This window comes from Phalacrocorax carbo, chromosome 6 (genome assembly GCF_963921805.1).
Source record: "Phalacrocorax carbo chromosome 6, bPhaCar2.1, whole genome shotgun sequence".
NCBI classification, from domain to species: Eukaryota; Metazoa; Chordata; class Aves; order Suliformes; family Phalacrocoracidae; genus Phalacrocorax; species Phalacrocorax carbo.
This window is the reverse complement of record NC_087518.1, coordinates 19137642-19155929: the sequence shown is the minus strand read 5'-3', so window position 1 is coordinate 19155929 and position 18288 is coordinate 19137642. Positions and strand designations below refer to the sequence as shown.

Here is an 18288-nt window from a genome sequence, read left to right as displayed (position 1 = left end):
ATGTTTGATATCAGCCTTGTAGCAAGATGCTTGAAGACTTCAGATTTAGGCTGGAAGGTCAGTGTCTGTTAAGGTTCAGGGTAATACCAGTTGTGACAGGGCCTTGCTCTGAACAAAAATCTCCAGGGCTGCCCTAGCAGAGACCATTAGAAAGAAGCAGATGTGTGTCAGTGCTGTTTGGATCGCTACAGGTATAAATCCCATTACACAGCAAAAAGGGTATCTCTGTATCTATTTCCAGTGCAATCACATAATGAAGCATTAGGGTAGTTTCAGAAATTTTGTTTATAGAGAGCTCTTCTTTTTTTGTCTCTAAAGTTATATCACCTAAAGCTTTTTCATCTTGCTGCTGGATTATTGATACAAACAATGAACTTCTTGTACTTATTGTATGGTATTGACCCATGTGTTCCCCTAGGGGGAAATTACTCATTGTCAGCTAATGTCTTATGCTCCTATTGGAGGTTCTTCCTACTCACATTTTTGCTCTGTGAAAGTCTTGCCTACGAGCAACTTCACAATAAGAAAAAAGTTCAAGGTTGGATGATGTTAGAAAGAGGTGTGTGCCACATTGCTATTTGGCTTTGCCAAATAATACATTTGCCAAAGAAAGCTTTCTATGTTATGAAGAATTTGGGGATAATCTGTAACTCTTAAAGAAGTATGTTTATCTGATGGGTGGATGGACTAGTTCAGGACAGCCTGCTATTCCTGGAAAATAGAGAGATGTGACACCCTTCAGGGACTGTGAGAACGTGGATGTAACTGTCAGTCTGGCAGAAATAAGGAAATGGTCCTGAAACTATCTGGTTTGTGAAAAAGAGCCTACCTAGGTGACGGATGCAGAAATGAGCAGCAGCGCTTGGAGATATCACTGGAGATACCTGAGAAACAGCAAGGCTCTCAGAAGTTGAAATGCATCAGGTAAGGAAGAAAAAGGGGCTGGGTAAAAACAAAGTAAGTATGCCTCTTGTGCATTTATTTGGATGTGTTACACTTTTCTATAACTAACTAAAAACCTGGTGCTCAGTGAGTTGGCTGGTCTTGTGGAGGGTGGTCTCTGAAGGCTCCCTACTAGAGTGGTTGAAAGAAGCGGCAGCTGTTGCTGGAGGTGTCCAGGAAGGATGAGCAGGTAGCTGAAATCCTGATATTGGAGTTTATTCAAAAGGCCCAGAGATCCCAGGGTACAAACCCTATTACTTAAAGGGTTCATCTGAAAGAAGCTAGGAGGTAGGTGAAATGCAGCTCACCAATAACCACCGTGTATAGGTAGGTCTGAACTGAGCTTTCCCTGTGAGTTTTATTTCCAGCCTGACGTTCCTGTCCCTGAACACTTTTAGTTACCTTTGTGGTGGTGGGACTGACAGTACTAAACACCAGGGAAGCAGCCAGCACTCTGCAGGATCTTTACCCTGTAAATGGCTTTAAATTGCAGTGGAATTTGCATGCAATTCTTACATTTCTGTGTGCTACATTGGCTCAGGATAGCTGCACAGTCCCTTCTGTATCCTCTCTGAAAAATTTTGGAACTTATTTGTCCTGTGTTTCTTTAGGAAACTGAGTTGGTTAAAAGGAGAGAGCAAAGCACAGAAATCCTGTTTTTTTTCTTTCAGCTCCTTCCACAAGTGGTGTTTGGGTATATTAGTGGTAGTAGTAGGTTTGGAGATTTTTCTCTCTGTAGAACTGAGCGACTTGGATGTACAGCATTAAATCCAAAGTATAAGCTGTTGCGTTTGCCATCTTGCAGTAGTGATCAGAAACTGAAAGACATACAGTAACTCTGAGAGGTGTGAGAGTACATAATGCTGTGACCTTGAAAGACAGTGGAGAGACTCATGGCACTAAAAATTCATCGAAAGCATCACTCAGAGACAGAGGCAGTGAGTGCTGCAATGGAAAAAACATGACAATTCTGTTTTTGCCCAAGTTGTCTATGAAATGACATAATGGCATAGGTTGTTATCATTGACCCCTGCTTTTACAGAGTGTTTTGATTTAATTATTCTAGGTAGCTAGAGATGTATTCAAGATGTTTGACTTGATTTTTTTGAAAAATGGGTCTGTCTGAATGTCTGTCCCTTGTTACAGTAAATAATCAAATGTGTAAAATGCTAAAATCAAATTAGAGGCAGACAGAGTTCAGCTCAGCCTTCTTGGTTGCAGGCAGGAAGAATAGTGCTACATGCCTAAATCTGAAAGCCAAAGGGGCTTCCAAGAAAGTTACTGGTAGAACAATGTAAGAAAAATGGCCTATGCTTAGCAGCCTAGCTATCTGTGTATTGAAAATTCCATTCAATATTTAACCCATCTTTTTGTTATTGTTTTATTGGTAAGAAATGCTAATTGTGAAAAGTTACAGTGGAATATTTTGTACTATAGGACAAAAACAGGCTGCAGAGGACAGATGCCAAGGCACTGTGACTTTCCTAAATTACTGTGCAAACATAGCAAATAAAGTTATTTTTTATTTATGTGATACCATGCAATCAGTATTCAGTGCACTTACCCCTTGAATTAACCAAGCCAGTGTGCCTTCCTGGCCACATGTTGTCCTCTTCAGTGAAAGTGTGGATGTCATGATGGTCAGCTCACTCTCACTGATCTGCCAGAGGGTTGTATAGTTTGTATGCAACTATTCACTTGTATTCCTCAGTAGTCTGTGATTGTCATTTCTTCATACCAGTCAGTCATCAGCCTTATGTTTCATAGGTGAAGGGTTATACATTAAATAAAGTGTAAGCATTTTTTCTGATGAGCATGGCAGAGAGTTAGTGTTTGCAGTATACTTGCACAGCACTGCGTTGGCAACGTGGGGTAATAGGGTGCCACACAGAATTAATTTCCTGAAACAATGGAAGCACCTACTTTCTCCAGAGTATTTTTACCACTATTGCAACCTTAAACCACTTTGTACAACAGTTGCTGTTTGCCATAGCTGATAATTCTCTACTCAGGTGTGCAGTCAGCATGGGCATGGTACCAAGTGGGTGTCCTCAGATCTGCAGCCACAGGCTTTGGCATCACAAAGATAAAGAAACATTCAGGAGCTGCCTGAATCAGTTAGATGGTGCTGCCTACAGCAGCACCGATGTATTATTGTATAGGGCACAGAAAACTAGAACTAAAAAGAAGAGGGAGCCTACAGTCTCGCTAGTGTTGAAGTTAGTGATTTGGGCATGTTCATGGGAGTGGGAGCAAGGAAGGGTGGAAGGAAGTGGTGTGATGGGATCTAGGATTCTGGGAATGCTTTGTGTGAATGCCAAAGTGTGAGTCCACACAACAGAATATGATTCCTTGCTACTAGAAAGGACTAAATCACAATATAATATTTTGATATTAAAAACCTATTAATTTGGCTTCTCAGTTCCTGAGGTAAGCTGCAGAGGCTGTGGGTCTCTCCCCTTGCACATTTAAATCCTGAGGTGCAGATGAATGAACAGCAAAGAAAATGTGTCTGTTGGTTCAGTAGCTTCCTGCTGTTCTCTTGAGTCAGCACTAAACCAACTCATCAGCGCGGCAGGAAGGAAACCTAAGGGCTGAAGTTGCCATCTCTCCTGTAACCTTTTAAATCAAAGCCCCTACCCTTGTGTGAGCTTTGAGTCCATAGTGAATATAAGCAGGCTTCAGCAGTGCCTGAAGGGGCTTCCAGATTGAGGAAAAATATCAAGTTTTCCCTCATTTCCAGAGGTAATTCAGAGTCATTGCTGGCCTGAAGTGTCACTACAGGCTGTTGAACATATGCTGTTTGTTACTTGAACTTGGACACTTATGACATATGTGAAAAGGGTACAACTTGTCACTGGGGTGGTCTGGCTTTCAAAAATGGATGGTGTGGTATGTCCTGTGATGGTCAGTATTCAGAACGTGTCTGTTGGTGGTTGCTGAGGTCCTCTCCAACCTCTCTGCAGCAAGAGCAACTCTGTTTCTGTCTGTCTAGTAAACATGCATGTGGGAGTTCAGCTAATTCAGGCACTGTTCGGAGGCCTTAACGTGTTTGGATGAGGCCACTGCTGAGAACTAGGGCTGAAATCGTGGTCTGTCAGATCCTCTGATTGCAGGTCAGAGTGCATTAGACTCTTGTTGCTTCCTCTGCTGAAGGCAAGTCCACCCAAGTAGGGAAGGCCACTCTTCTGGGTAAGTTTGGCCCAAAGTTTTTTTTTAATATCTCCAGCTTTTCTCTAATCCCCAAGCCAAGAAACTAACTGAACTTTCAGCCTCTTAATATGAGTGAAGAACATCCTGAAAATAATTGCTGCAAACAAAATTAATCTCACACTGCCTGCAGAACAGCCCTGAAGGATTGCCTTCTAAGTGCTTGGAGCTAGATAAGAAATAAGCTCTCTTTAGTGATGCGTGTGCTTTCTAAATAAACTCCTTTTAAACAGACTTGGTGCTTAAATCTGTTTGTTTACTGTGGCACATTGTGCAGATTATGTTTTAAGGAGCTCAGCAACCAACATCAGAGCTTTTACATAAGTGAGATCTGAGGAAAAATGGGAGAGAGATTTCAAATATCCCATTAATCTTTTCACTTTAGGTCTCAGCCAGCTTCAAATTGCACCGAACTGCTGCCAAGCATGAATGAGTTTCAGTCCAAATAAAGGAGACTTGGCAGGTCTGAGCTGCGAGGCTTTGTTTCAGGAGTGTTTCAAGGAGAGGGAAGATTGCGTTTTGGTTGAGGCTCTGCCGAAGTGGTGCAGTGCTTCATGACAACCGCGTGCCAGCTGGCCACAGCTGCGTATGCTGAAGATGCACTTCTGTTTTTTACATTTCTTTGCTTATGCTTTTAATCTGCATGTACAGTGGTAGCTGTTAAAATGTTTGTACATGAGAAGCCTGGAGTTAGATGTGACTTAATCCCATGCACATGTGCAATTCAGCCTCTGGTGGTCACTGAGATTTAAGACTTCATGCTAAGTCTTCACCTCAGTGACAGCTGTGGGATTTTGCTCCTTTTGGATCAAGTTCTCCTGCTCCCATCCACCTACAGTGAGCCTGGGTTCCTTATTGGTCTTCTGTAACATGAGGCCAGAGGGGTTAAAAGGGAATAACTAGAAACACGTGCTGTGAGTTTGCTGCTGGCAGAGCTGGGGCCATGAGGCATGTTGTGAGAAGACAAGGAATGATCTCTGTGTAAGGAGGAGGATGCAGCTGGTCTGCAGTCTCACAGCCAGCCGCAATGATAAAAAGGCATTTTAGTTTTTGCCTTTCTCTTCTGGGGCTGTGGATGAAGTGAGCTGTTTCTCTGAGGCTGATTGAGAGTCCAGCCTCCCCACTTTGCAGAGGGGGAAGCAGGAGCTGTCTGGCGGGACAAGCTCTTGAGTTTCTGCTGAGGGAAAGGGAGCTCCCTCAATCTAATGTGTTACCGGCTCAGGATCTGTGCATGCAATAACACTGGAAATCCCTCCTGCAGTCTGCCTGCTTTGTGTCCTCCATGATTGGCTATTTGGAAAGTGTTCCCAAACACTCGTTCCTTGAATTTTCCTTCAAATAAGGGATGTCATGACACAGTACTGAGGAGTCCGTGGCTTCTTTTGTCTCCTGCAGGCATAAATCAGGATATCTGCTGCACAGTGTGAACATTGGCTAATCTTGCCAGGATTTCAGGTATTAGTCTGGACGTATTTGGCTGTGATCTGAGTGATGACATCCACCTAAGAGTGCTTGTTTGCTGTGAAGCGCTTACTGCTTTTATGGGGTTTGGGGTGATGTGTGTCCAAATCTCTTGCAGAACCGAAGGATGGAAACTTTTGGAATTTCACCAGTCCTTGTTCTTCCTCCCCTGTGTCATGCCTTTCCCACTCCAGTGAATGTTTTCACTGTGGATATTGGCACTGTTAGTAAAAAAACGTGATTGAAGAATTGCCTAGAAGAGACCTGTATTTTTGACAGACACAATTTTTTATTAAAATTTTGAAACCTTCTACTGACTGGAAAGCAGATTTTGGTGCCTCCACTTTGTCTTGAGTCAATGACAGTAGAGTCTGTTGTACTCAGCCTGGCTGCTAACTTTGCTAAGCTAAAGCACTAAAAAAATCTAAATAGATTGGTGCCTGCAGGCCTTTCTCTCTCAGTAGCCTCTGCTTGATTTTTCAGATGATCTAAGCTTCTCCAAAACACAGCAGAATTACGTAGCTGGATAAAACCTTTTCCAGGAAAGTTTTTGTATACTTCTCCAGCCGAGTGACTTGCGCCTCTTTGTGGGGATGTAGCACTAGGCTCCTGCTGTTTGTACCTCTGTGCCTGGTAATGCTTCTGGATGTCTCTGGGCTCAATTTTCTCCCTTTTTTCCCCCCTAACACTTGGTGGAGAGGAGTTGCTATGTTTGGATTTTCCAGCATCCTGAGTATGCATAGAGTGAATGTGACAACAGATAGTGGAGTCAGGGCGGTACATTTTCCTACCCAGAGCTTTCCCACTTTTTATGGATCTCTGAGCTCCCTTAGGCCTATTTCTAACATTCCTTCTTTTCCCTTTCTGCTGACCTTATCACTCCTCTCACAGACCAAGTTATTCCCTGAGGTTAAGCAAGACATCATCTCTGGTGCCAATGGTACTCATAGAAATCTGAAGTGCGCAGCTTTTCCACACCTACAAAACTAGGTGTTAGCCCCTTTACATCCCTGTGAAGAGCCAGCACTGAAAGGAGAATGGAGACTTCACAGTGTTATCACCTGTTGGCCCACTTAGCTAAAATGCAGTCCAAGTTTTGCCGAGGCAGAAACTTGGCTACTGCAGCAGCAGATGTCGTTCTTCTGAATTTCTGAATAAAATGCTGTTGTGTTTTGGCACAGCAAAAGGCATGTTGAGTCTTGTAGACTAGCCAGCAAGGACAATATTTCTGGCTGGGTACTGTGCAATTAAAAAGCAAACCCATGTTTTATGTTTGTGGTATGTGGGTCACTTGTCTGCCTGCTCTCATGCCAATCTGTTGGCCTGGCAGAGCTGCCTCCAAGGTTAATCTGCTCTCAGAGAGATTCAGAGCCAAGTGGCAACTTAATTGAACATCCCATGGAGGGCTTTTCTACAACATTGTCTTCCACTCATGCTACACGTTAACATCTGCTGAGGCTTGTATTCCTGAGCTGCCATGTCCTCCTTTCCAGTGTTTCTCCATATTTAACATGACAGAAAGGATATTTTTCTCATCTGAGGGGGTTTTGTGGGGATCTGTACCTTCTTTGGTGCCAGCATAGACAGGTCCCTCCACGCCAGGCAAAAAGCTCTGCTTCCCAGAGCATCCTTGTTGGAAAGGGACTCTCCTGTAGAGGAATTTCACCTTGGGTGAAATGCAGAGCAAGTCACAGGCATCTCTCCCATCACTCAACTCTTTCTTGCAGTAAAGTTTTTTTCTACTAAATGCTTTTTTGTTCGCAGAGCAACCTTGGGTATGATAGATTTTTAAAAAAATAATAAAAAAAGAAGAAATCTGGGACTTTTCCAAAGTGCAAAGGTTTCCGCATTGCACACCTGGAAATCCATCTGTCTGTGCTGAGCAACATTGCAGCAACAAAGCACAAGTGAGTCAGGAGGTCTGGTCTCTCTCTAGCTTTTAATGTTGTGCTAGTGCCACTCGAAGCAGCTGCCCTTCACCTCCCTGGCCATCTCCAGCCCTCTAGGATGGCAATCTGCATCCATGAGCGTGTGTTTGTGTGTGCCTCGTTGCTGTATTCCTGAAAAGAAACACAAAAGTAGAGTGCAAAGTTGCTGGGGAAAGGTGTGAAAACTGCATCCATTTTCAGGCAAAAGATTGTCAACAACTCCTTCCTGAGCAGCTAGTGTCTAATGATGCTGAACTGGTCCTCTCCTTTCATTCTTTCTTTTTATCATTTTAATGCTTAAGGGTATACTGATAAGCCTAGTTTCTTTCCCTACCCTTGGAAAAAAAAAACAGCCTCTACTGAATGCCTCTTGGGAAGTTGTTCCTTAGCAGTGTCTCTTAGTTCATACTTGTTTTTCTGGCATTTTCAGACAGTCACGTGCAATCCTATCCTCTCCGACTGCTGCACTTGAAGAATCATCATAGCTTCTGGGCCTGTGAAAGGTGAGATTCAGCCAAGTGAAAACGCGCTGCAGCCAGTGAGGAGTATTACAAGAAGTCATCTTCTGTGTGTTGATTTTCTTTTTTTTCTCTTGCAGTGCAACTTGTACACTTCCTTTCTGCTGCTTCCTGAAGAAGACAGATGCATCTTTTTTTCTTTTTTAAAGTTGGAAACTTTAGGAAATGTGTTTTTGTTTTGCTTGGAGGTAACCAAAAATTGCTACATTAATTTTAAGTCCATTGTTGAATAATAACTGCCTGGAGGTTTATTACTTGTGTAGCAGGTTGGTGCCTGATGTGATTTTAAAAATGACGAAGATATAAAACCCTGAGAGCAAGAATTTATAGAGAAGAGATAAGAAAATTTTTATTAAGAAAAGAATGAGCTTGCCTTTCAATTTCTTTTTTCTCCTTAATGTTATCTGGGGCCAAAAATGTCCCAGCATTTGGATTGTCCTGAACACTGGAATCCTCTCCACAGAACTTTCAAGGGCAAATATCTCCTGAAGTGCTAAATAACAGATCTTGCCCCCCGCCTTCAGAGGAAATCCCGTGCAGTGCCATGAAATGCTCTCTTGTTCCACCATGTACTAACCTGGAATATAATTTTCCAAATGAAGTACCATGGAGTCTACACTTAGGACACAAAACACTGCAAAATGTGCATCCCTCATGGTGGGGTTTGGGCCATTTTCTTCAGTGGGGTCTCAGTGGACCTTTCAGGGATGTTTGGCTGGCCAGGGGTACCTTAGTGCTAGTTAGTATCTTAGGTACTGAGAGTGCCAAAACCAATCTCCTGACCAAGTCTGTATGAAATTGTGCTGTGTTATGCTTCAAACCACAGGGCTTTGGGGTGTGCTCAAAGAGCCTTTTCCAGAGCAACTTTGATGTTTCTGTAATGTTACCTATTATAAAATTGTTTCTCTGGATGATGCACAAGGCTGAAGTTGGGAAAGAAATATAGAAGAGTAGCTGCTGGGAAGTTTCAAGCTTGGAATAGTGTTCCTTTAGATTAAAAAAATCTTTTTTTAAAAAAAAATAATATTAGTTGTTCTAAAGTATATCTGATCTTACGCGATAAGGGAGAGTTGCTTTTGAAGCAGAAAGAGAAACAAATATGCAAATAAGTAATGAATGGAGAAGCACACACTTTAAAAACCCCACAACTTGAGCAGCACGTTCATGAGAACATTGTGCATATTCATATAAACACTGTTAAAACTAATGTTTTGTTCTGGGAAGAAAACACAAGTCAACTGAAGTGCTACGAGGCAGGGGTCTCAAATAGTTGCTATATTTTGAAATCTAGGCCTGTGGCTCTTTTGGTTACAGATAAATGTGCTTTCCATACATACTGGGGTTTGATGGGAAGGCTTTGCTGAGCAAAATGTTCTCTCATGCTTTGTCTCTGCAGCCTTTGTTAGCTGGGGCTGTGGATCTAGATGGTCTCTGGGGACTCTCACAAACATTCTGCAATTGTTCCTGATTAAGTGGGCTGATATTTACTTAAGTCTCTTTGGTCCTTTAAAAAAATATCAACAGCAATTTAGATGTTTATGACACATTTAATACACTTAAGCTGTTATACTATGTCTATATCATGCCTGGAAATAACATTCACTGTATTGTAAATAACAAATTGTGGTATTGGCATTTCATTTTAACTCTTGTGATAGTCTCTTGCAAATCGAATGGCAGTAATGAATGGCTCCTTGGTATACTTGTTACTTAAAATAAAGTGCCCTAAGTGTAACTGAGAGCCACATCCTTTCCAAATAAAACTTGGGGGAATGATGTGTAAGAAGAGGATGAGAAACAGAAACAAGCACCATATCTTGGGAGTAGCACAATCTATACTCTGCGATTGAAAGGATCCCTGCAGCTGTCATAGATCTGATGAAATGGGATTTGGCTTTTAAAGGTTTGGGGGAGGGAGTTTTTGTTTGCTTGTTTGCTGCCATGGTGCTGCTGTTGGTCCCCAAAGGATGTGATGGCTGTGCATCATTCTGAGAGGGCTGCACAAGGGCCTTTGCAAACATGGGAATTTGTTGGCAAACAACCAGCAGAGATGACTGCCCAGCACCCTCTGCAGTGCTGCTTGCAGAGCTTTGACTGCTCAGGAAGTGCCCATGAACCCTTTTGCAGTTGCTTGCAGGAAGCCCTGCTCGAGGGGACAGGTGCCAAGGGCTGTACAGCTCTAGGGATGTGACATCTCACCAGGGACTCACTCTCCAGGGTGTTGCTAGTGTTAGGATGAACAACCACTAAACAAAGTTGGCAGTAAAGGATAGAGATGCAAGGGTATAGGTGACTTCTGTCCTTCAGCCCAAATGAAAGCAGTGCCTTGGACTACTGCCTTGCCATGCTGCCAAATGTAACTTGGATAAGAATTAAAACTAGGTTCTTGATGGTTTGTAATCACATAAGATCTCACGATGGTTTCTGAAAGTGTGTAGCTGCTAACCCCAGTGTCCTGGCCACTTTCCAGCTCATATAATTACCGTCTGTCTTTCTTGCTCCCTTCCTTCTACACCCCTGTAGTTTCAATTAGATAAGCCATTCTTCACTTCTCTCCAGAATAATGCATGGGCCTGTGTTCTCCCCACAGAGACAACCTCCAACACCCACTATATGTTTTGTATCTAGACATCATTTATTTTACATTCTAGTTTTATTATCTAATTAGTAGTATCATGTCAGTGTATCTGATGCAACCTGTCTAGTTCTGGGGCCTGAAGGTTTGTAGGTAGCGCAGCCTACATTTAATTTATTAACTTTCTAAACTCTGGGCCCAATCAATTATTTAGACTTGTACTAGGCTTCTCAGTAGTGATTTTTGTCAGGAGGATGTTGGTTAATTCATTTGTACATGGTAATACAAACATCAGAGGTTGGAGTCCTTAATGACTCATTTCTGGCCACTGTGTGGTTTTTGTGCAGCATTTTAAAGAGCGCTGTGGGGATGCTGAAACAGCGCTTTCTTAACTTAAGCTGACGGCAAGTAAAAATGTGACATAGGCTGAGCCATATTTTCGAAGGCAGCTTGAGAGACAGCTTCTGAGTGGCTGTGGCAGTGCCTGGTGAGGTGACATAAGGCTAAAAGAAGCTGACCTTTGTTCTGCTCCAGCTGTGCATGTGGCAGCCTTAGCCCAGGCTCCGGAGTGGGAGATTTTGAAGTCTTTAAATGGCTTCATTAACTTTTCCTGATATGTTGTGTCAGTGCCCCTGTAAAACAGTCTGGGCTCAGCAGCTCACTGTGTGTGACTGGCTGGGTGTGATAGCAGTGGCATTTCTAATGCTTTTTAAACTCAAACAACTTTTTTTCACCTCAGCAATGAAAGTAAGTCCTTTACCCTCAAATGTGAGCTGGGAGCAGATGGACAATGATTTTTCACGAGCCAGTCTGCTGTAAGAGCAGTGATTCTCATTGACAGAAAAGTTAATAAACATTAGGAGGCTATTCCACAACTGACATCTCCAGTCTACTGCCTTAATACTGGTTCTAATTCAGTCTGGGACCTTACAAAATCTTGCATTTCCTACCTGTCATTGGAATGTGTTGAATGGAATTAAATTCAGTCTAGTTCAGATGTGACAAAATTGATCTTTAGTTTCTGTACTTAGCTGGGATTAGCCTGGGACTGTAAATTTTTTTAAGGATCTTGTGTAGCTACAGTATGCTAATGGTGTGGTACTTAGGTTTGCTGTATGGAATACACAAAAGGTGTGATATAAATAAGAGATAACTACATACATTACTCGAAGAAAATAAGCTGAGAGGAGTAAATTGTCCTCAGAATCTCTTAAGAATATACTGTTTACTTAAGGAGGAGTTTAAACTCTCTGGGGGGCAGGACAGCACACAGCTTATGAATCAGAGTTGCACATTAATTTGTATCTTCTAGTTCACATGCAGATCTATGAGATGAGTGTTTGCTTCTCTGGTTATTTGGGAACAAATCATCACCCCTTGATGTGGGCAGGTGGAAGATGGTCTTGAGGACTTTGGGTGGTGGTCTCCCCTTGACCCTGTCGGTTCTGCTCCTTTTCAGAGCCTAAACCCTAGAAGATCAGTTCATTACCCACTTGCTGGTGTGATCTTTCTCCTTCCAGTTGTTCAGAAGAGCTAGTGAACTGTACTCCTGCCTTCTGGAATTTTGTGTGTTGCTAACAGCCCCATGGGGGGCAGTGAGCACTGTGCAGTTGGAAGGAGGAGATGGAGAGGCAACACACAGAAATGTTTGAACTCTGAGGAGGACTGGAGCAAGCTTGTCCCAAAAGAGCTGTACAGAGCATGTGTCAGTCTGGGGATAAATCTCTGCCTCAGAAGAAGGTAAGAGAAAACACAGCATTTACCCTGTAGAGAGCATCATCTGCTGTGTGTTGCAAAGTACTCTTTGTTTTGATGAGAGCCCATAGAAACGCTGGAATAAAACCATTAGGAAGTTGTGTCTGCTTCCTGCCTTGCTTTCTGCACAGTCTGTTGCAGGTGTAATGAAAGCAAATGTAGCCCATTAGGCATATTTCTGCTCATGGGTGTACTGTGCAGGCTGTGACACCCAATAAATTGATAAAAATGAGTATGGGGCAAATCTGAATCTGTTCCAAAGCCAGCTATAGCAAATGATGTGTTCTTAGTCAGATCTGTTTCCTGTGTTTTTTCAGAGAAGTGTCTTACGAAGCCTGATGAACACAACTATTGTATGTTTAGTATTGGTGGAAGAATACTGTTCTGCTCCAGAAATGGTTAAATAAGTAAAGTTCTTAGGAAAAGTCAGCTCATTATTAGCTCTGAGAGTCTTGCTTATAAGACAGACAGTACCAGGGAACTGGTAGACAGTACCAGAAGAACTGTGAAGCTTTCATACTCCAGTGCTTGCAATACAGATGGAACTGGGAATGTCTTTATGCCTATTATTCATGTCTTTCAGCACTTGGAAGTAAGATGTGTTTGGTTACTAGCGACTTGTGGTTATTCTATTATAAGCCCTACACCATCCTCCTTTCCCCTGCCTTTGCTGCTGAACTGTGAATAATGACTTGTAAGGGGAGGAGGAAGAACGGGAAGTGTTTGTGCTCAAGGTTTCCCAAAAGGTAACATACAAGCCCCACCTCTGTATTAGTCAAAACACCTAATATTGCACCTCTGAGCATGATGTGGGAAGCAGAGCATTCCTATGCGAATGAAAGCTGCTAGGTATATCAAGCTGCTGAGTTATGCCAAGCTTGTGATGAGAGGAGGGTCTAAAGATCTGGAAGATTTGTTTCCTTTCTTTTGCAAAACAGTCAGTGCCCATGCAAGTCCAAAAGATAGACGAGAGTTTGTGAAATGGAATGGCAGTGAGGCTTGTGCTGTGCTCTAGCACAGCGACCTCTGGTCCTACTCAGAACAAGAGCATATGGAAATGGCTCTTTCAGCCTGATCTCATGTCTGGGAGGAGGATTAAAACATATCATACTGGGAGAAAACTTGAATTCTTAAACGCAAAAACAAACTTGAAATGCCACAGACCTGAAATGATTAGGTAGGCTTAAGATATGGAAAGTCAGTATTTAAAAACCAAAACAAAACTGAGTGCCAGCAAGTGGTAAGTGCACGCAGCAGCATTTGCTAAATGTTGGTAGTCTCTGGAGAAGGGGTGCCCGGGGGTGGATAAAGGGTGTTTGTGTCCTGTGTGAAAATTAAAGTCAGAAACTGAGTAAATCTCTGGAATAAATCCCTCTTGTGGAGCTGTTCCAGGGACTGCCCTGGCCTGGTGTGTTTAATCCCTTCAGTGGGTCTAGTGGTCCTTTCCTTCTTCACTTGATGGAAGCTTCTGGTTTAGTTCTTTTTTAACTATCTCCACTTGCAAAGGAGCGTGTGCCCACCATTGCTTTTTAGTGTGCTCAGGCATCACTTTTAGGCGGTATATGGCACATCCTTCCTCTCCAACACTTGGACCATCCTTCCTTACTTATCTTTATCTTGATACATACCCTGTAATGAATGATATTTCCCACAGTTCAGTGCTTGGATGGCAAGTCTGAGGAGTAGAATAGCAGCATGGTGACATCTTTGATTCCTCTTAGCTCTTCTCTTATAGCATCCTATGCAAAATGTCTGCAACATGAGTGTGTCAAGCACAGTAATAGCACAATCATTGTCAGTGGAAACACAGATCCAGAAAGAGTATTATTCATTGCACCATTTGGGAAATTAAGTTAAATTAAACCCTGTTTCATTTGTTGGGGTAGGAGATTATTCGTCATTGTGCCAGCAAATTCTTTATTTGCCTTAGTAAGGAATTTGTCCAAAGTGCCAAATACTTCCTGTCATTTCTTCCTTATCATTCAGAAGTAAATACCTTTCTTTTTCTCATAAGTTAGTTACAATTCTTGCAGTTCATAAATTGAGGGGGGGTGGGTGGGTACTGCTTTGTTGTAACATGAACTTTACCTTGTATTTAAAGTGTTAGTTCTGATATCTGCTCCAAAAAAGTTAGTCATGAGCTCAGGAGAATGAAGTGTTATTTCTTTTAACCTGATTTAGTCCAAGTGGAAGAAGTTGCCTCTCTTATGCTACATGCAATGTGGAACCAAAGAGCACACTGGGTTTTGGCTAATTTCACTGAGGTTGCAACAGGGTCTTGCTTATAGTGTGGAGCTGATATTTATTGTTCAGCATTTTCCAGAACGCTTAATACATGGCTACATATTAAAATAGAGATAAGAGAGGATACTGCCTGTGACATGTAAGATAGATTTGACAGAGAAATCCCTTTTCTTGGCCATAGGCAAGGCAACACTGGTGGAAATGGTGCAAACCTGTCTGATGTATGTCAGCCCCAGGTGACAGAAGGGAAGGGCAGATGCATCAGGCAGTGTCTACCCTCGTTTCACAGGGGTGGCACTGGGGTGGGAAACTCAAGTTAGACAGCGGTAACAGTGATGAACAGTAGGGAAGGCTGTGATGCAGCCTCTCCCAAGATGGCCTGGGCCTTTGTATTTCAGCTCGGGGGTTGTTGATACTCGTATTAACTTTCAAGTAACAGGGAGTGATGAGAGCTGGTCTCCCCATGCAACATGGTGCTTAGCGTGATGGGGAAGCATTCTGCTCCACTGTTTGCTGACCTGCCCAGAGCACACAGCTCTGCAAGGGCTCAGGTACTGCTCCATGCAGGAGGAAAACTTTATTGTTTGGGCCCTGGTGTTTGCACGGGAAGGAAGGAAGGAAGTCAGTGGAAGGTGGGTGTTCGCAATGGCTGAACTTTCCTGGCAGGAGAACACACCAAGTTGCATGTGAAACCTCACCCTGTGATACCAACACACCCCTTCCAGTCCTTTAGCACAGCAATGCCAGCACCATGTGGCTGTGCTTGTCTTATGGATTCTCCTACTCACACTGCATGCAGCATTTGGTTTTGTCTAGTGGACACCAGCCTGCACACACAGGCGTGGGGCACAAAGGATGTTCAGATAATAATTTCTGAATTTACATTCCCTCTAGTGCAGAGCAGAAAAGCTGGAAGAGAGTGTCATGGGGCCATGGTCCTGCTCCAGCCTCCAGTATCTTCTCACACCAAAGAAGAAGCAGTGTTACTTGTGGTTTGATTACCCATATTGTGGTTTGATTTTTCTTTCTAATCATTCATCTTGAGGCACAGGGGCAAAAGAGTAGACTATGGAGAGAAGGCATCGTTTAGCAGTCACTTTAAAAATTATTATTTTTATTATTGTTGTTGTTGTTTTATTTTATTTAGCTAAAATTAGCTTTCTGCTTGCTTGCCTCCTGTTCCCCTGGTCCCTGGCTATTAGGCAGATGTAGGTTGGGTTTGTGGTTTCTTTCTTTTTTTTTACCTTCCTCACAAACTGGGACATAAATTGAGCAAGAAGGAATTAGAGCGGGACAGATGGCACCACCTGCTGCTAGTGCTTTGCTCCTTGCAAGGCTTCCTAGTCACCGAATCTGTTTTGGGCAAGATGAGGAGACAGTCAGGTTTATCTACTTTCCTGAAGTCCATAGAGAGTAACTTGTATTATTCTGGTTCTCTTTCCCACTCTCTCTTGTAAGCAGCACCTCATCCTATCCACCACTGGCAGGCAGGATAAGATCCTTTTTTCTTTAAGGCTTCATGGTCTTCAGGCTCTTCTGCTATTTCTGCTTCCAATTTCTAGCTCATGCTGCTAGCTCTGTGCCTTTTTGTCTATCCCTTCCCCTCCTTGTGAGAGTAAGGCTCAGTACTGGACTATACTGGCCAGTTAGGGGAGGATGGCAGCCTGGGGAGAAGAGGGAGGAAAGAGAATATTAAAGGAAGGAGTCAGAAAGCTCTGTGGCCCCTTGGTGCTGTGAGTACGACTATGTCTGGCAGAGCTGCTGGTCCTGTAAAGGAGGTCAGGCCCTTGATGTGGTGTTCATGGGGCTCCCTCCCACGGCTTACAGGTATTTCTCAAGAAAAACTGTACCTACAAATTAAATATGAAGAGTAGAGCATACTAAAATGTTTCCAAACCAGCCCATGGATCTAAAGCCTTAGTGAACCTGACTATGATCAAACCACAGTAAAAGCCCCAATTGCTCTTCAGAGAAATTAATTCAAATAGAATTGGTTGAAAATGGGAAAGTCTTGCATGGGAAGCTCAGGAGATCCTCAGCAGGTGGCAATTTGCTTAGCTGATTTGTACTCAGCAGAGTGGCTGAAATCTAAGTGAGGATATAGCTATTGTACCCAGTTACATGCAAAATACTCAACTGGTTGTGTGTGTATCTCATCAAGAGCCCTGTCAAAGTCCCCAAGCAGACTGGAAGTCCGGAAGCTGCAATGGTTAGTCAGGAAATGAATGGCAATATGTCCCAAATTTACATGGGAGCAATAGGCAGTCAGAAACAAATGAATTTTTAATAATTACAAGTGGTGGCTTACTTTTTTTTTCCTTACTTAAAAATTGCATCTGAAGCTTCTAAAATGTAGAGAGGCATCTGTTGTTGGGGGAAATGTGTTTAAAAATATGGTGTTTTCTTTGCAATGAGCCAGAGTAATGGGTCTTAATGTAGCAGAGCTGAGTCTTTATGTTCCTTGCTTACGGAGCATTGAAGAGAAAAGTAATTTGTCAGGATTATTATGTTAAGAGAAAAGCAGCAGCACTTTGAAGGGAGGATTTACTCAAATAAATAGCCGTGCAAAGAAATATCAATTCTAATGGATTTCCTGTATGTGCCATATGGATGCAGGAATATTCATGAAGTGACTCACCTGATCATCTTTATCCCAAGTGCCTGCAGAAGTGGAACAAGGTATTGGAGAAACATAACTTTGTTTTTTAAACAAAACAACACAATCCCCCCACCCCAATGAAACAAAAACATCTGAGTCTATGGTAGGCAATTTAAATATTTTTTAAATCTTAAAAACATATACCCATCTTATTCCTGGTGGGCTTTGCTTTAGATATTTTCCCTAGAACTTTTTCTAATTAGCATAGTGACTGCCATTTCCCACTCTTTAAATTGCAGAAATCACCTACCTTGTGATTTTTGTCGATAACTTAGTGGAGAGATGTTCCTTCCTTGCAATTCCAGCTTCTTGTTACTAGAACTATTTTAAAAACATTATATATGTATATTTTAAAAAATTTTTGTGTGTGTATATATATCTATATCCTGCAGCCTTTGTAAGCTAACTCCTCATTTTTTTCTATGCTAGTGTCTCTCAAATGGAGAGCAGGGACCTGAAGTGGCAAGGTGATGATGTCTGAAGTTGTTTATTATTGTCACTAATCCATCCCCCAGCTACGGGTCCTTTGCTTCAAGTCTGGTATCATAAAAACATGTAACAATAAAAGCTCTTTTTGGTTTTGATGAGCTTAAATTTTCACTGTGTTTGGGGTTATAGCTGCAGGCTGATTTACTTTCCCTCATCACTCATAGACCTAGGACCCCTCTTCTTTCTAGTAAATTAACAGGAGATTTGGAAAAATCCTAAGTGCAAACAAGCTTCTGCTACATACGGTACCACTTACCTGTTCAGGCTGTGTTATGTCAGTCCTCTTAAACTCTTCTGCTAGCTCTTGTTCTGACACATCATTCACTTAATCTTTGCCCTATTGATTTAATCTAAAAATACATGTAGGTTCCTACCTGTGTAAACCTGTGAAGAAATAATGCAAAAAGACCTATTTCTGAAGACTGCAGAAGAAATGCTGTTTAAGTTGAATCCAAAACACAAAGTCCAATTTCAGTGAGACCGTAAATTGAAAAGCTGGGCAGTCCA

General features: G+C 42.4%; 1 long non-coding RNA gene across 1 annotated transcript in view; it reads left to right on the top strand.

Annotated features, from left to right (window-relative positions):
• The first annotated feature begins 5544 nt into the window (after positions 1–5544).
• The window catches only part of LOC135313851 (uncharacterized), a 50498-nt gene continuing 37754 nt past the window's right edge, over positions 5545–18288 (top strand). Inside the window, exons 1-3 of the long non-coding RNA XR_010373343.1 lie at positions 5545–5607; positions 7972–8044; positions 8140–8247. This is a non-coding gene — a long non-coding RNA (uncharacterized LOC135313851). The remainder of the gene's footprint in view (positions 5608–7971; positions 8045–8139; positions 8248–18288) is intronic.